The 19,073-nt window shown below is 43.9% G+C and overlaps 1 protein-coding gene across 1 annotated transcript in view; it reads right to left on the reverse strand.

The window, feature by feature from the left end:
* The window catches only part of LOC126299302 (single-minded homolog 1-like), a 496,270-nt gene that overhangs the window by 298,816 nt on the left and 178,381 nt on the right, over positions 1 to 19,073 (reverse strand). The window lies entirely within an intron of this gene.

Here is a 19,073-nt window from a genome sequence, read left to right on the forward strand (position 1 = left end):
TTGCAGTCATTCATCGACTTCATATTTTCAAACAACAATGGAATTCTTATAGATGACAATGCGCCATGTCACTGGACTACAACTATTCGCGATTGGTTTGAAGAACAGTCTGGACAGCTCGAGCGAATGATTTGGCCATCCAGATGGGCCGACATGAATCCCATCGAGGATTTATGAGACCTAATCGAGGGTCAGTCTGTGCACAATATCCAGCACCGGCAACCCTTTCGCAGTTATAGATTACCAAAGAGGCAGAATGGTTCAATATTTCTGCAGGGTGCTTCTAACCAATTGTTAAGTCACTGCCACGTCGATCTGCATGGCTACGCCGCACGAAAGGAGGTACGACGCGAAATTAGAAGGTATCCCACGACTTTTGTCACCTAAGTGCAAATTTAACACGAGGTACACGTATGTTGCGTTGGTGAGTGCCTGAATGACCCGTAGGGAACAACGCAGCCAGGTAAAGGAGAATAAGCACAAGCTGACCTACCAGTCGTTAACAACGAAACTGGTACTTTGCTTTCGGCTCTTGAATCAACAGGAATCTGAGTAAACCAGGAGAGGAACGAAAAGATCCTCCACTAATGAAAAAAAAGGAAAACTGACTTGCAGAGTGTAGACGGAAACAATTTAAAGAAATAGAATTCCCTCTTTTGCATGCTCGCATGACAATAGTTTGCAGACCAGTATTACAATCCAAATACAGATAGCTCTGATCGCACACCTCGATTTTATTTTACGTAAATTATGACTTTAGCAAAGCTGTTGACATTGGGCAAAGCCAGATTTACTACGCACTAATGTAAACAAATTATTATTATTATTATTATTATTATTATTATTATTATTATCATATAAGAATGTCTTATTCATTTTATCGTAATTAACCAGTGTGTTAGTATTACACTGAAATATTTGATATGTTTTGTTGTTATTATTATTAATTCATATACATATGCCCCGTTAAAAATGGAGAGGTGACAGCAAGTTATATCTGGGGAGGCGGGAAGCAGTAACTTTACAGTAACTGTATTTCAGGGATCATGTTATTACGTGTAGGAAGCTTGCAATGCCAGAACTCTGCAGCAAAATGCAGTAAGACCTGGAGAGAAGATGCGACTGCTACAGGGATGACATTCGATCTGCACGAAAGTAAGGGTGCTGTGTTGCTCGTTTACAGGCGAAGATATGCATTGCTTTTCGATTATATTACTGACGAACCGCGAAATATCTAGGAGCAACAACCTGGTGGGACTTAAAGTGGAATGAGCACAGAGAGCTAGTTGTATGTAAAGCAGGCGCTAGAGTAAGATTTATTGGAAGAATCTTAAAAAGTAGCTCTGTGGTCAGGCTCAGAGTGCTACACGATGCTGACAGCCCACTGTCTCGTCCACAGTCGAGTCTAAAGAGTTCGAGTGCACCATGTTCCAGTCCTCTCGCCAAGGTGAAATCCCTCGCAGTACTGGGAACGAACCCGTGTCCTACGCATGGCAATCACATCGCTCAGTTACCGAGACGGACAGTGGAAGCCTGGTAAAGAAATGTTATTCATCCACGAAAGAAGTGGTTTGCAAAACACTCGTCCGACCGTTCCTTAAGTGCTTCTCGTCGATCCGGAACTCTTACAAGGGAAAATTAATAGAAGAGAAGGTCTAGCGAAGAGTGGCGCCTTTCGTCGCAGTTTCTTTTAATTAGAGCGAGATAGCAACTGTGGTACCATAACTACCCAGTGCCATACACAGTTGTATGGCTTGCGAATTATAGAAGCAGATGTTGATTTTCTGGCTTATTCCATTCGAAACGTGCCCTACAATGATGGCATCAGAACTGTCGCACAGAATACTAGTCCAGTGAACGAAGGAAAACTGGGAAAAAAATTCGTGCATTCGCAATTTTTTTTTACAGTATACAGTAGTAGGGTGCGGAGAGTGCCACCAACAACATCCTAAAGATTTTGACCGGCGGGGAGAGAGTGTAGAGGAAGTGGGGGCGGACGTTTAAAGATCAGTTGTTCAAGTTTTTCTTGAATAGCTCGAAAACCGCTCTGTCGAAAATATTTATAGTACAAAATTAAACTATATTAAATTTTCTACAAAAAAGGTCTTACTCATTTTTCCTCTGGGACTAATAGTTTCCACATTGTAGGGAATGGAAAAATCGCAGATTATTGAAAATATTTTACAAATGGAACAGCAAACAGCCACAGGAACGGGTTAACAAGGTTTATTTGGATCAAACCACGACCGGTTTCGGATTTTGTAGAAATCCATCTTGAAATGGTTGTTACACATTTGGTTTAATTTTCTTGCTGGGGCCTTGCTTATTTACCGTTATTGGCTTGCTGCACTAGTATAGACAGGAAGTTCTTTGTTCACTATTTGCTAAATTTTACGAAAGATTTATTTCTTATGACCTCTATCAAAACATTTATGAAAAAGTTTTAAAGCTATTACAACGTGAAATGTGGTGAAAACGTACATGCTGAATGCTTCTGTGTGACAAAATCACCCTGAGTTTTTGTTGTGAATTTTTAAATTAACACATTTGTGGACGTGCACTATGCGAGTGCTGTTCAATTCCTTCATAAAAACACCAGAAACCACACTGCAGGGAACTGAACAGAGTTCGTCGAAATCATTAAGGACAAACCAATACCTAGAACTGGATAAAAATCTAAGGAAGGAGTCGAACTGTTCCTCTTCGCTAACCATCTACATCGAGTAAATGAACATCATCCTCATTGCGAATGTCATGGAGTAACAGTAGGAGATAGAAATCACATTTTCTTCGCATGTAGGCTGTATGTAAGTTGGCAAAATGAATTCTTACAACAGTTAATCAAGTATCATCACCCGTTACCCCCTAATATAGGAATTCTCCTTTATTCAAATAATACATCAATTTTTAAAATAATCATTCAATTTTGAATAAATGCAACCTTTCATTGCAAAACCTTAGAAACCAGTAGGTCGTCCTGAACGACCAGTAGGTCGTCCTGAAGAGACAAAGATATCGTCAGAAACACACAAGGGGAAGTGTCATAAGGCCGGTCATGTTCTTCACTTACAAAAAGTTCCAAAAAAAAAGTATACACTCTTAGAAACTGAATATGTCTCTAATTGAAACAGATAGAGAAGAAACGTTTATTTTCGTACATATTAAGGTGTAATTAAAGGTGGTACTTGCTCAAAATGGTGATCTTCCATCGTAATGCATCGTCGACGACGAATTAGAATAGCGTGACATACCAACTGTGTTGTTTCTCATGGAATAACATCGTAGGATTGCTCACTTTGTCTCTTAGATCATCCAGAGTTTATAGTTTTGTATTGTACGGTATTTTCTAGAAAGTTCTCTAGACATAGAAATCTAAAGAGTGAAATCCGGTGATCGAGCTAGATCCTCCACAGCACTTCCTCTTCGTCCTAGTCACCCTCGATGGAATACTAAAAAAAGCAATACGTCTTCAGGCCACAAGTGGCCCATCGGAACCATCCGACCGCCGTGTCATACTCAGTCGAGAATGCGGATAGAAGGGGCGTGTGATCAGCACACCGCTCTCCCGGTCGTTATGCTGGTTTTCTTTGACCGGAGCCGCTACTACTCGGTCGAGTAGCTGCTCGATTGGTATCACGAGACTGAGTGCACCCCGAATCGATGGAATACGCCACTGAGAAATTCCGTTACATCAGTTTGAACGTGATGTGGCACACCATCCTGATAAAAGTAATAATGCCGCTATGGCTGGATTTATCATGTGAAAAAGTTCTAAGTAAGAGTCACACGCGGCAGTCTCCTCAAAGGAGTACGGGCTGAAGAATCACGTAAACGACAGACCGTACAAGACTGACACTCCCGGGAGATTAACATCCCTTTTTTCAGCTACTTATGGATTTTCGTTAGCACAATACACGAAGTTGTGGCCGTTTATTGTTCCGTCAGCCTTAAAGGTAGCTTCAGCCGACCAGAGAATAAGAGCTTGGAACGTCCATCTATTTCACACGTGTGGTCGAACCACTAACAAAATTCAGTCAGAATCATTCTCGTTGAGAGATCGGAAAAGGATCGGCATGTAAGTCTTACATCTCGGATTCCGCACAATTCTGTAACACTTGTTTTGCTGATCCCGGTCTCACGAGAGAATTACCCACAGACATTTTCTGAAATTGTGTGTACGCCTCAATCACTGTGTCAGTACTTTCGTTATCTGATGAACATTTCTTTCTTCCACAAAGTCCCCTCTTCACATCGTGCACAGTTCCATCGATCAAAAAAACTCCGTTCGAACAGGCCTTAGCTGTCTTCTCTCTTTTTTTTTTTTTTTTGACCCCCATATATGTTTTCTAGTAATACTTTAGCACCCATCTCCGTTTTTCAAACGATAATGTCATGTTCATTTCGAATCCTGCAACAAATGTAAGTGCTGCTAAGCATTTCATTGCCCTCCGAATTATTGTTCGACAAAAATATTTCTCTCTCTTTAACTGATTTAAAAAATATTATGTATTACTTTTGGACCTCCAGTACATAAAGAGTCTGTGGGATGCGGTTAGCAGCTATATGCGTCTATTTTCTAATGACACTGTAGTGTACAGAAACGCGTCGTCGTTGATTTACTTTAATATGGCACGAGATGATTTGGACCGAATTTCTATTTGGTAGGATGAATGACAGCTTGCGCTAAATGTGGAAAAATCTTAGTTAAAGGGAATTATTTGGTAAAACACATCTGTAATGTCCGAATATAGTCTTAGTAGTGTGCTGCTTGACGCAGTCGCATCGATTTAATATATACGCAAACGTTGTAAAGCGACATGCACTGGAAAAAGTACTTGAGTACTGATGGAGTGTTTGGGAACCCCACTAGATCAGATTAAGTGAAGAGACAGAACCAGTTCAGGGATTTGCTGCCAGATTTGTTACTGGTAGGCTGCGCGGTTTAGGGCGTCATGTCACGGACTGCGCCTCCCCCTCCCCCCCCCCCCCCCCCCCCCTGGAGAGAGTTTCGAGTGCCCCTTCGGGCATGGGTGCGTGTGTTGTTAGCACAAGTTAGTTAAGTAGTGTGCAAGTCTAGGGACCGTTGACCTAAGCAGTTTGGTCCCTTAGGAATTCATACAAATTTGAACATTTGTTACTGGTAATTTCGATCAACACGGAAACGATCTGAGAATTCAAATAGGAACCCGTAGAAGGAAACACTATTGACAAGACCATTAAATTTCTTCTGGGTGTTGTACCACGTTACTGAATTTTAATCATCGTGATCCGGTCGCTGAAGTCTACGTAATTATGACTATTGATAAAGTTTAGGGAACGGGCATATGTGTCAGACTGCAGAACCTACTGCCACCAACGTACATCATGCGTAAGGTCCGCGACAGCAAAATAAGAGAAATCAGGTGTCGTACGAAAACCTGTTGACAGTCGTTTTCGCCTTCCTCTGTTTACGAGAGAAACAGGAAAGGGAATGATGGGGGATGGCTAGCAGCGGTATAAGGTCCCCTCCATGATGCACTATACAGTGCCTTGCGGAGTATACATATACAGCTTCCAAAAACACTGAAACATTGCTGCATGCCCTGCAGATCAAAAGCCAAAAATAAATTTTAAAAACCTTTCCTCATCCTCCTCCATTAATGTGTCCAGTTAGGGAAAGCATATTGCCTAATGCGTGTTTTACGACGAACGGACGTCTTGACACTAAGAAGCAAACCTAGAAGCTTGGAACACAGATCGTTAAATATGATGTAACACCTGGCAGGCAAATGTGCTGCCAAGTGGGGCTCCTGGCGTGCCTGCCAATCGATCGGAGACGCAGAAATAGGCAGCGGGCGCTATTTGCGACTGGCTGTTCGTTTTTGCAGCAGAAGCAGCTGCGGCACGGCTGATGAGCTGGCAGCGGGCAGGTGGTGGCTGCGATAAGCCCTCCTCCCCCCTCCCCCCTCCAGCATGCCACTGTCTTCTTTACGACCTCATCTCGCTGCGCGCCTGCTCTCCCGTCAGCTTCGCAACATGCACTACATCTTCCTCAACACTATCACTAGCCATATATCCCATTTCGTGATACTGTTGATGGCACAACGTATGAGATACAGCCATCGTTCACGCCACTGTTTCTTGGCGGCAAGCCTCGTAAAGGATCGCTACCACGTCTCTTTGCTGCGTCTGAGTATCTACCAGGTGCAACTGAAAGCAGTCTGTTCCCGCGCACACGCGCGTTAGCGCGCGCGAGTGTGTGTGTGTGTGTGTGTGTGTGTGTGTGTGTATGTGTGAAAGCGAGAGAGAGAGAGAGAGAGAGAGAGAGAGAGAGAGATCTGCAGCTGTTATACCACGCGAGGAGTCTCTGTGAGGATATAATTGAAATACATAATAATAATAATAATATTCTCAGCAGCAGTAGTAATAGTAGTAGTAGTAGTAATCGAAGAAGTTTTATTCATCCCTAGATCACTTTTACAAGGATTTTTGTCACGCCATGGAATTGTAGTTAGAGAATAAAAAATTTAATTCACAATTACATCCATTTATTAACTTACGGATATAGTTTGACAAAGATGCGGCGTTATAGCACGAACAATTCCGGCGTTTACCCAAAGTAATTAAGAGAAACCACGGAACACCTAAATCAGGGTGGTCATAGCTGCTGGAGCGTTCGTCCTCCCAAATATGAGGCCAGTCTTTTTAAAACAGAGAAAACTCGTGCTCCACTGTTGATTTCTCAATACCGATCACCACACACACTTATTTCATAACGTAACATTACGCTCACTGTCAAGGTACATCAGGACTGTGGCGACGATGTTACGTTTCCATTTTGCACACTGCAGTTTTCCATTTGCCTGCTTGAAAAACGGGGTAAGAATCTCTCCATAATGACTAGGTGTTGAGTTCAGGAAGAAAATAAGATGTTACAAAGAAAGAGGATAAGATACTGGTGTGAAGGAATTATGTTTTCTGCTAGTTTTCTGAGCCTGTCTAAGCAAAAGTCTCGCATTATACGAATAAAACTGCCCAAATCTATCAGAATATGTCTTTATTTACCGTTTAATATATGTGTTTATTTATAACGTCGTTTCAGCGACTGCCACCATCAGATCAAAAATTAGAAAATGTAAATCAAAGTTGTGTCAGTGTCAGTGAAAACTATGCCTAAACGGAGCGTCAGCTCTAAACTGTCAATCGATTAAATATAGGGTTTACTAATACTGACACTGAACCTTGTTTAATAAGTTCGAAGCCGCGCAGGATTAGCCAGTCAGCCTTCGGCGGAGCAGCGGTTCGGACGGTGTTTACGTCCCTGCCGCACGTCTGCGCGAGAGGTGTTCACGTTAAGTGTGTAGCGATGTGCCGCGGTATACATAGAACGAATCATGGCCTTGTCGTTCCGCAAATCGACACTGAAATTTGGTTTTGACAACGAATATGCTCGACCGAAGGCTTACGAGACCGAACGTTATTTACGGGACGAGGTGAAAATCGAACCTGACGTTCTAGTTGGAATACGTTTATCTATAGTCAGCAGCGTGGTCTATGTCAAGCTCATTAATGAAGCGGCATGTGACGAACTACTACTTCGACACCGACAAGGACTTCGTTTCTGTCATTCGGACGGGAATGTTGGAGCGGTAACAGTTGAACACGCCGACATGGGCCTCCGAACGATCCGCGTCTTTGAGCTTCCATCCGAAGTTCCAGAAGAATTGGTGACAGACGCCCTGCGTCCTTACGGAACGGTCCTATCCCACGTGGCTGAAAAGTGGGCGAGTTTCAAGACGTATCCTGTCCTCAATGGCGTCAGACAAATACGGATCGAACTCAGAAAACACGTCCCGTCATACTTGTACATCGCCGGTTGTAGGGCGATTGTCATTTACGACGGACAACCAAGGACGTGCTCTGGATGTGGGAAGGAGGGACACATACGTTCTGAGTGTGCTCACCGAAGGTTATTACAGCTGCCACTGGATGATCCACCCCTCACGCCGCATCCGACTGTGCTCCCCATGACTTACGTCGCCGCATTACGCGGTGACGTGGGCCGCGAGACAGACGCGTACCAGAACACACAGACAGCGGCGGATCGTGGCGAGCTACAGAAAGACGACGTTGCGTTGGACCACCTGCAGCAGTCACAGGACGCCCTCTCTTCGATTCCGCTTGCGGCCCCTTCAGATAAGGCATTTGGAGACGTCGATAATACGACGGCGCACGATTCCGACGCCCCCCACGAACAACTGGAGACCATGCTGACCTCTGATTCCGAGGCCCGGCAACGTAAACAGCGATCACCAAAACGCCGGAAGAAGCGCCGCCTCACGGTGGAGAACGACCACTCTGATCTAGAAGACAATTCTGAGCAGTTTACGGGTACAGAACAGACGGCCATGGATACAGAAGAACTGCCTAGCGTGGATGCAACGGTGGCCAGCGGGACGGCGGTACGACCTACCGCTGACGATGTTCCAGACACAGCGAAGGAGCTCGATAGACGGCAACAGGCTACTGAGGAGGCTGCGGCGCCTGCACCGCACGACAACGATGGGACACTAGGGGACTGGTCAGAAGAGCCACCCCCTGGGGAACAGATGATGCCGGAGGAACTGCTCCCACGCACTCTTCCGGTGTAAGACCGGCAGAGTGCACGGAATAATGACAGACCATATGAGGGGTCGGCGGGGGGCGTTAGTCCGACAGCAGCCTATGTACGGCAAAATTAGCGACCGTACGGTACCCTATCTACGTTGACCGCCATGCAACAAGCGTATCGGATAGCGTCTGTTAACATCAATAGCATTGGGACGCCGGTAAAAATCAAGATGCTCAGTGACATGATAAAGGCTGCGGATTTAGACATAGCACTATTCCAAGAAGTTACGACATTTACTGTTCCCCGTGTGACGAGAGAGGCGTTGGCACAGCTATACTATTAAAGGAAGGGATACGTGCAGATGACGTCGAGTATTTGCCTTCTGCCCGTGGTACGGTTCAAATGGTTCAAATGGCTCTGAGCACTATGGGACTCAACTTCTGTGGTCATTAGTTCCCTAGAACTTAGAACTACTTAAACCTAACTAACCTAAGGACATCACACACATCCATGCCCGATGCAGGATTCGAACCTGCGACCGTAGCAGTCGCACGGTTCCGGACTGCGCGCCTAGAACCGCGAGACCACCGCGGCCGCCCGTAGTACGGCCGTGACCATAGGTGGAATACGTTTGATCAACATATACGCACCGTCAGGCTCGGATAAGAGAAGGGACAGAGCAGATTTTTACGCCCATGAGGTTACACCGTTGTTCCAGGGACGATACGATGGTTGTACACTCGGCGGAGATTTTAATTGTGTGCTCGACAGAAAGGGCCAACAACCTAACTATACTACTAGCCAAGAACTTAGGGAGCTGGCCAACGGGATGGAATTAGTCGATACATGGGACCTGAAGTATCGCAACCAACCAGGAGATACATTTTTTACTAGCCACTCCGCGGGCCGTTTGGACCGGATCTACGTTTCAAGGCCGTTAGCAATGTCGACGGTGGACGCAGAAATATGGCCGACAGCGTTTACTGACGACGAGGCATATAAATTTGTACCGTTAACCTTGATAGACAGCTGGTATGGAGACGGAGGGGTAATTGGAAGATGAACGTCTCCCACCTGCGAGATGCAGGATGCCGACGCATGGTGGAGGACGCGTGGCATGGCTGCCTCCGTCGACGAAATTCTTTCGGTTCTGTCCTGCAGTGGTGGATTGAGTGCGCGAAACCAGCTTTACGGAGGACGTTAATAGGTTACGGGAAGGAGGTTTCTCAATGGCAGCGCACGATCACTGAGTTTTACTTTACTGCTCTCCGGGAACTGTTAGCTCAACCACCTACGCCAGAACGCCAGACGGCCGTCTATCGAGTTAAGGCGAAGCTGGTACAACTTGCAACGCAGAGGATGGCAGGTACGATGATACGCGCGAGGTCGCAGGATTTCCTGCCCAACGAGATTCCTTCGATGCATTATGTGATAAAGGAAAGACGAAGAAGACGCAGGAATTTAATACATGAGATCGATCTCGGCGATGGCCGTCGTTTTACAACACAAATGGGCATAGAACAGGCGTTCACGGATCATTTTAGCAGATTCTATGCGAGCAACGGGGAGGTTCAGAGGGAGCCGGGGAACGTCCTGGAAGAGATCCCAGACGCGACGAGTGTGAACGGGGAAGCGGACGGGTTATCTGAAATTACGTGTGAAGAGCTGGAGGAAGCGATTACACGAGGTGCTTGCAACAAGTCCCCAGGTCCAGACGGATTCCCGTTGGAATTTTATCGTGCCTTTGTGACCATTATGACACCGATGTGGCTATGTATGTTTAATGAGCTTATGCGGCAAGAAGTACCGGTTCACATTCAATTCACGGAAGGGTTCATGATACCGATACCGAAGCCCCGTGGTGGCAAACGGCCTTGTGATTATCGCCCCTTGACCCTCCTTAATAGTGACTACAAGATCTTCATGCGCATCCTGGGAAGTCGTATCAAAAAGTCGCTGGAGAATCGAATACATGCCGATTAGACTTGTCTTGGCTGCATCAGCCAAGGGAGACTCTCGTGACGTCGTCGCCCTCGCGGCTGCATGCCGCCTCCGGGGGGCGATGGTTGCAGTAGATTTCGATCATGCTTTTGATCGCGTGGATCATGTGTACCTCGCGGCGGTGATGAACAGGATGGGTGTCTCGCCATTATTGACCAATGCTGTGATGCGGCTGTTGCACGGCGCCAGATCAGCGATGGTGGTCAACGGAGGGAGAACTGAGTATTTTAAGATCTTAAGATCAGTGAGACAGGGTTGCCCCTCGTCGATCCTCCTTTATGCGATCGTCTTAGAACCGTGCCTCGCAGGCCTTCGTCGCCGTCTTACCGGGATCTCCCTACGGCAATTATCATTCAAATGCAGAGCATACGCGGATGATATCGTACGGAATGAGAGGGAGACTCAAACAGCACTGGATTGGCTACAGACGTATGGGATGGCAGCTGGAAGTGTGGTCAACTACCGAAAATCACAATTCATGCATGTGGGGCGTGGACTAGAACCTGGAACGGAAGGACCCATACCTGCGGCGGAAACCCTCCGCTGTTTGGGTATCACCTTTCATAAAGAGACAGCGAGAACGGCTGCGGACAACTACCGAAGACTGTTACTCAGAGTCCGCACGGCAGTACGACTAAACGCCCTACGGTCGATGGATATGCTGCAGCGAGTGTTACTCGTCAACCTTTATCTCGCGCCCATGATGTGCCACCTGACACACCTCCCCTTGACGCGCACGATGGCTATGAGGATTCAGGCGGCTTTTGGGTACTATGTGTGCCTGGGACAACTCTTTAAGGTGCAGTACAACACGCTTACCCTCCCAGCGCGAGAGGGGGGCGTTGGTTTAGTGAACGTGCACGAGAAGGCGCGTGCCATGTATATTAATACTATGCTCAAACGGTGGCGCAACAGGAATCACTCGCTTACGGGGACGATCATCGAAAAACTCGTACCAACATCGCATCTTCCTCCAGTCAGTGTCGGCCATATTTCGCCCCCTTTAACGTATGTGCGCAGGTTCATCATGGAACACAGTTAAGTTCGAGAGCGTTTACCGACGACCCGACAGTCGACATCGAAAGACGTGAACCATCTGCTTCTTCGACAGATCGCCGGGAATAGGGTGGAACGCAAACATCCAGCTGTTAATTGGCACGTGGTGTGGCGCACGGTCCACCACCCCCACCTACCTACATCAGTCAGATCAACATGGTACATTGTCGTGAACCGAAAATACCCTACAAATGATAAAAAGTACGCAATACATTTGGCGGATTCGCCCTTGTGTCAGCAATGCGGCGTGCTGGATACGGACGACCATCGGCTGGTCTGCGGCGAGGCACTGGCTGTCTGGACTCTCGCAAGGAAGATAATAGCGTTCATGCGGCGCACTATCTATACAGCAGTCTGTTCTGACATAGTATTTTCCCCAGAGGAAACGTATTTTCCGCGTCATAAGACGAGCGCAGTGGCTTGGATCACAGGTATGACGGTCCATTACATCTATAGAGACACACGTACGAACTTACTGAACGTCCTGGATTACTGGCAATACTTGCAAGATGGACACACAAAACTATTACGGCTACAAAAGTACAAGGATTGGTATGCCAATTTCCTCATAACGGTTTTTGCGGACCCGCCATATACTTGGGGTGTGCCGGGTGCGCAAAGACGAGCGGCGGTGCTTTCGTTGTGAAACCGACCAAGTAATGTGATCGACTAAGAACACTATGCGAGTATGCGACCTACGAAAAACTCACGCTTGAACAGTTAGCAAATGGGTGTACTTAAAATTTTGTTTTCATATTCATTTTCTTTAGGGTGCCTGAGGTGGCCCCACTTTGATTTTGTTGTTACTTCATGCTGCATGGTAGGACGGCAGCGAGGTTCCTTCTAGGACAGTTATCATGTGTCAGGACGTACTATGTTTATTTTGTGAATAATAAAGGTTTCTGTTTCTCCTACCTTCCTTATCTATATTAATTAAAAAAAGATGGATAGAGCGTAAAAAAGATGGTAAAAAAAGCGGTCTAAGGCGATGCAGTCACGGACTGTGCGGCTGGTCCCGGCGGAGGTTCGAGTCCTCCCTCGGGCATGGGTGTGTGTGTGTGTGTGTGTATGTGTTTGTCCTTAGGATAATTTAGGTTAAGTAGTATGTAAGCTTAGAGACTGATGACCTTAGCAGTTAAGTCCCATAAGATTTCACACACATTTTTTTTTAAGTTTGAAGTTTTGATCTGTTGATGGCTGTAGCCGTTATAAATAAAGACATACATTAAATGATCTAGATGGTCTTATTCGAAAAATATTCAAAATGATCACGGAATCGTAGAGGAAATTTATTTTCTTTATTAACAGAAAGTCCAGCAGGTTTAGTATTATTATTTTTCCCAGCCTCGTCCAAATAAGCGGACACTAATGATCTTAATGATTAGCGAACATTAAACCCCCACTTTCCTCTCCTAGAAATTAAATTACGGCTATAACTAAGAACTTTCTCATTAGAAAAATCCTAGGAATTACCACCCTTTCTTCTGTCGATGCCGTACTTTAGATGGAGACTTCAGCATTTGAACTATTTTCTCTGACATAATACAGCTTCTGTCAAGTTTTCCAGCTGTCACACGATGTTTCATTCCCATTGTGACACGCGAGGTAGAAGCAACAGTTATTTGGGAATCTTTCATCCACTCTGCCTACAAAAGTCATTCTCTCATTGACACGTAGCATACATAGTTTCACAGCTTTTTCTATTAATTCTCGTCTCTCACTATCTTTAACTCGGAAATGCGTGGTGTAATTTGTTACATAACGATGCATATGTATAAACTGGCACTGCCACCCAATGTGCTTCTCCACAAATGAGAATTGGAAAACTGATTCAAAACACTGTATACAGGCATCTAACAGATGAACCCATCATTGCTGCCCCGCAATGACAGAGAAATTCTAGCTACTTTTATGTCACCCCTCGTTACACCGTACATAACACACTTCCGATATTATGCATTTATTTATATTGTGTGTATCCAGTGAAGGCGTGTAGGTGATAACCTATCGCAGATTAACCACATATTTAGGTTTCAGAAGAGTGCTGGCATGTAGCATGTGTTCTGGTCGACTTCGTACTCGTCGTACACAATGGTAAGGAGAGGTGGGCTACAGAGTGGTGTGGCGACTGTCGTCGTAGGGAAGCTGGACAGGAGCAGAAACGATTAGCAAACAAGTTATCATAGTGAACGGAAGATTTAGTAAACTTGCATTTCTCCTAGTGTACGAAGACTCATTACAAAATAATGAAAAAAGAAACAGAGACCAGCTCTCTCAGTGTCAATAATAATAAAGCAGAAACGAAAGTGCCATAGTGTAGTAGCTCGAAGCGCAAGTGGGATGAGTGACCGTCGCCATAGCATGGTACAATGAATCTCGTTCCAGTTTATAGAAGGTATCTACATCTACGTGATTACTCTGCTCTTCACAATAAAGTGCCTGGCACAGGGTTCAATGAACCACCTTCAAGCTGTCTCCCAACCGTTCCACTCTCGAGCGGCACGCGGGAAAAACGAGCACTTAAATTTTTCTGCGCGAGTCCTGTTTTCTCTTATTTTATCGTGATGATCATTTCTCTCTATGCAGGTGGGTGACAACAGAATGTTTTCGCAATCGGAGGAGAAAACTGGTGATTGAAAAAATTTCTTGAGAAGATCCCGTCACAACGAAAAACGTCTTTGCTTTAATGATTTCCACTCCAATTCACGTATCATGTCTGTCACACTATCTCCCCTATTTCGCGATAATACAAAACGAGCTACCCTTATTTGTACTTTTTCGATATCGTCCGTCAGTCCCACCTGATGCAGATCCCACACCGCACAGCAATACTCCAGAATAGGGCGGACAAGCGTGGGGCAAGCAGTCTCTTTAGTAGACCTGTGGCACCTTCTAAGTGTTCTGCCAATGAACTGCAGTCTTTGGTTTGCTCTGCCCACAATATTGTCTATGTGATCGTTCCAATTTAGGTTATTTGTAATTGTAATCCCTAAGTATTTGGCTGAATTTACAGCCTTCAGATTTGTGCGACTTATCGCGTAATCGAAATTTAGCTGATTTCTTTTAGTACTCATGTGAATAACTTCACACTTTTCTTTATTCAGGGTCAATTACCACCTTGCACCATACAGATATCTTATCTAAACCATTTTGCAAGTCGTTTTGATCATCTGATGACTTTACAAGACAGTAGATGACAGCATCATCTGCAAACAATCTAAGACGGCTACTCAGATTGTCTCCTATGTCGTTAATATAGATCAGGGACAATAGAGAGCCTATAACACTTCCTTGGGGAACGCCGGACATTACTTCTGTTTTACTCGATGACTTTCCGTCTACGAACTGTGACCTTTCTGACAGGAAATCACGAATTCAGTAGCACAGATAAGGCGATTCTCCGTAGGCAGGCAGTTTGGTTAGAAGACGCTTGTGAGGAACGGTGTCGAAAGCTTTCTGGAAATCTAAAAATATGGACTCAATTTGACATCCCCTGTCGATAGCACTTATTACTTCATGAGTATAAAGAGCTAGTTGTGTTTCACAAGAACTATATTTTCTGAACCCGTGCTGACTGTGTGTCAATAAATCGTTTTCTTCGAGGTACTGTATATGTTCCAAAAACCGTACTGCAGATCGACGTTAGTGATATAGGCCTGTAATTCAGCGGATTACTCCTACTTCCCTTTTTGGGTATTGGTGTGACTTGAGTAATTTTCCAATCTTTAGGTGCGGATCTTCCAGTGAGCGAATGGTTGTATATAATTGCTAAATATGGAGCTCTTTTATCAGCATACTCTGAGAGGAACCTGACTGGTATACAATCTGGACCGGAGGCCTTCCCTTTATTAAGTGATTTAAGCTGCTTTGTTACACCGAGGATATCTAATCCTGTTGGGTTCACTATCATGTCTTGGCCCACCACATCATTCGATCTTAACGCAACTGACACGCTGTCGAAACCCGCGTACACTCGATGAACGTAGCTTCAACTATACAAGGAAGGTTGTGGATAGCACTGCAAGATGCGTGGAACATTATCTCATCTTAACGATTCTAACATCTCGTCACGTTACTGCACTCGTAAAGGGATCGCTGAGGAATGACTCGCTATTTACATCACATCAAGTACCTTCCCATGACTTACGGTGACTCATATTACGTATACAGGGCGAAGAAAAATTCACGCACTCGGACTTCGCAACGGGATTTCTCACATACTGGCAATGCAAAAATGTCTCTCACAGAATTTCGGTCTGCGCATATTTAGAACAGTAAAAGGACGTTGAAGACTGGCAGCCTGGCAACCCTGTAATCACAAGTACGGTAACTACCTCTGCTAGCAGTTACAGTAGTGTTGTGCAGTGGTCAGCGTTTTGGATTGGCACGCAGGAAGTCGAGGGTTAGGATCTGACTCCAGGCTTATTTGTTTTTATATGCTAAAAGTAGTGTGCGTGGTACGCTATCTGGCGTCTTAATCGCGGTACAGAGAGTACAGTGGGTATTCTACAAAACATTTGCAGTTAAGTACAACGAATACAGAAATGGAAGTGCAATCATTTTCATTGGTCAGCTTTTAAAGAAGCTTTTTGCACGCCGTGGACGCTAATTGTTTCGCACCACTGCATCTACTAGATTCTAAACCTGTTTTCTATGTACCCTCCCCCAATAGTTCCATTGAAGTTATTTGTAAACAACGTTGCTAGCCCTGCTGGTGAAGTAAGGCCCTAACGGAACGTAATGTACCTGACGTGGCTAGGATAACAGTTGGTATTAATCGATGGGACCACTGGAGAAGGGGAGGGAACGCATAAAAAAAGTTTGGTATATAGTAGATTCAGTGGTGCGAAACAATTAGCGCGCACGACGTGCAAAAGGTTTCTTCAAAAGATGACCAATGAAAAGATTGTATTTCATTTTTGTGTTTGTAGTATATAACTGCAAATGTTCTGTAGAATAACCACTGTAATCGCGGTATGACGATCAAGATGCCAGATACCATATCACGCAGATTACTTTTACCATATAAAAACAAATAAGACTTGACCCAGAATCGAACCGTTGACCTCCTGCATTCTAACCCAAAATGCTAACCACTGCCCCAACTGCACAGCATTGCTGCAATATACTAACAGAAACAGTTACTGTACACATTATTACAGTTTTGGAAGATTGCCAGTCTCTAACGTCCATTTACTGTCCGAAATACGCGCAGGACGAAATTCCGTGAAATACATATTTGCATTGCTAGTATGTGACGAATCGCGCTGCGAAGACCGAGTGATCGGATTTTTCTTCACCCTGTATAGGCGTATTGGATGACGGGACACGGTCTCCCGCAATCAATAAGAGAAATAAAGCAAAAAAAGTACAGTGCGGTCTAACACAATGTAACAGATACGTGTCCCTCAGATAAACCAGGAAACGATAAAAAGGCTATAAGTGAAGGTTTACTTTGGCGATAGTTTAATGGTTAAGACGACTGTTAATGAAACGCAAGAAATCCAGTTTCGTGTTCCGCTGAGGCACAAATTTTAATTTGTCATACATATTGAGAAGTAGTTTATCTTTAGGATTACAGCGACTCATACTCAAGAAGAGCAGAAATCTGTATATGTTCTGAATGACAATAATTCCGCACTATAGCTGCCATAAGTTGGATCAGAATATTCTTTTATTCTGCCTTTTTCAGTACCGCACACTTTCGGCTGTACAGCCATTCCACACACTTTCCTCTGCACAGCCATTTTCAAATGTCTGAAGTACTTACCAGATACAACATCGTTCAACTGCAAATATAAAACAACCAGCAGTTGTATAGTTGGCAGAATAAAAGTTAAAGTGAAATAAAAGGAAAGTTACATAGGATAGCCTGTCAAATGGGCATATTTGCGTTACAGTCAAAATTTATGTTAGTTAGGCATTCTTAAAATGCAGTTAGGTAGCCTTGTGTGCAATAAAGTGAAAGTAAAATCCAAAAGTGGCCGGTATACAGTAGAGATATAATCATAATAAAGAAATATTTTACTATTTTGCTAGACTTCAAAATAAACAACATGATAAAAAGTTTTAAATTGGTGATGGTGCACAGCGACCAGTCACAAATTGGTTTTAGATTTATTTATTCAACAAGTACCGTTACCGATTTCGAGTTTTTCACAATTCATCATCAGTAGGTTTTTAATGCTTTCATCGGAACAAATTGCCCTAGGATAAACAATATTTCACAATTTCAAAAGTATTACACAGATGGCTACGCTATTAATTTATGTTAGAATGCAACTTACGTGAAATGTCCGTCTGTCGCATTCGTTTTTGCAGTTTTCTTCCAGTTAAATATATTCTCAAGGATTTTCGTATTTTCACAATCGCATACGTTGGTTTGCAAAACACTTTCATTGTTCACAAAACAGATTTTTCAATGTGTGCAACATGTTTTGATTCACAACACACGAAAACAAATACACAGTATACAAAGTACAGGAGTATTGAAGATGCTGTAATACAATGATACGCGATATCTTTGTACCATTGTATTTCAGCATCTTTGACACTCATGTAGCTTGTAAACTCTGTTTTCGTATGTTGTGAATCAAAACATATGATGCACATTGAAAATTCGCTTTGTGACCAAACGAAAGTGTTTTAGAATGCAAACCAACGTACGTGATTGTGAAAATACGAACATCCTTGAGAATACATTTTATTACAAGGAAACTGCAAAAACAAATGCGCCAGATGGACGTTTCACGTAAGTTGAATTTTAACACAAATCTGTAGCACAGCCATATTTGTTACACGTTTGAAATTGCGAATTATTGTTTATCCTAGGGCAACTCACATTAAACCAATGTATCATTTGTTCTGATGAAAGGATGAAAAACCGTCTGATGATGATTTGTGAAAAATTCGAAACCGGTAGCGGCACTTCTTGAATAAAGAACCCTAAAACCAATTTGTGGCTGGTCACTGTACACCATCAACGATTTATTTCCTATAACAGCCACAGTCTCCAACCACGTCTTCATTTGGAAAAACCTCTTCAACAGCTTTTCGTCAGTCGCTAACACTTGTTATTTTAAAGTCCGATAATATTGTAGACTATTTCTTTATATGATTATACCCCTGTTGTATGCCGGTCACTTTTTCATTTTCCTAGTATTTTACTGGATACCAAGCAAGCCAATTGCAGTTTAACGATGCATGATCAACATAAATTTTGACTGTAGCCCAAATATGTCCATTTCAATGGTTACACCATGTAAATTGTCGTCTTTTTTATTTTAACTTTTATCCAGTTAGCTAAACAGCTAATGGTTGTTTTATAATTGCTTTTTAACGATGTTGCATTGTTATGTATTTCAGACACCTGGAAATGGCATCTCAGTTGAAATTATGCAGTAGTGAAAAATAAAAGTTAAAAGAA

The sequence above is a fragment of the Schistocerca gregaria genome, chromosome X, assembly GCF_023897955.1.
Source record: "Schistocerca gregaria isolate iqSchGreg1 chromosome X, iqSchGreg1.2, whole genome shotgun sequence".
In the NCBI taxonomy this organism is placed as follows: domain Eukaryota; kingdom Metazoa; phylum Arthropoda; class Insecta; order Orthoptera; family Acrididae; genus Schistocerca; species Schistocerca gregaria.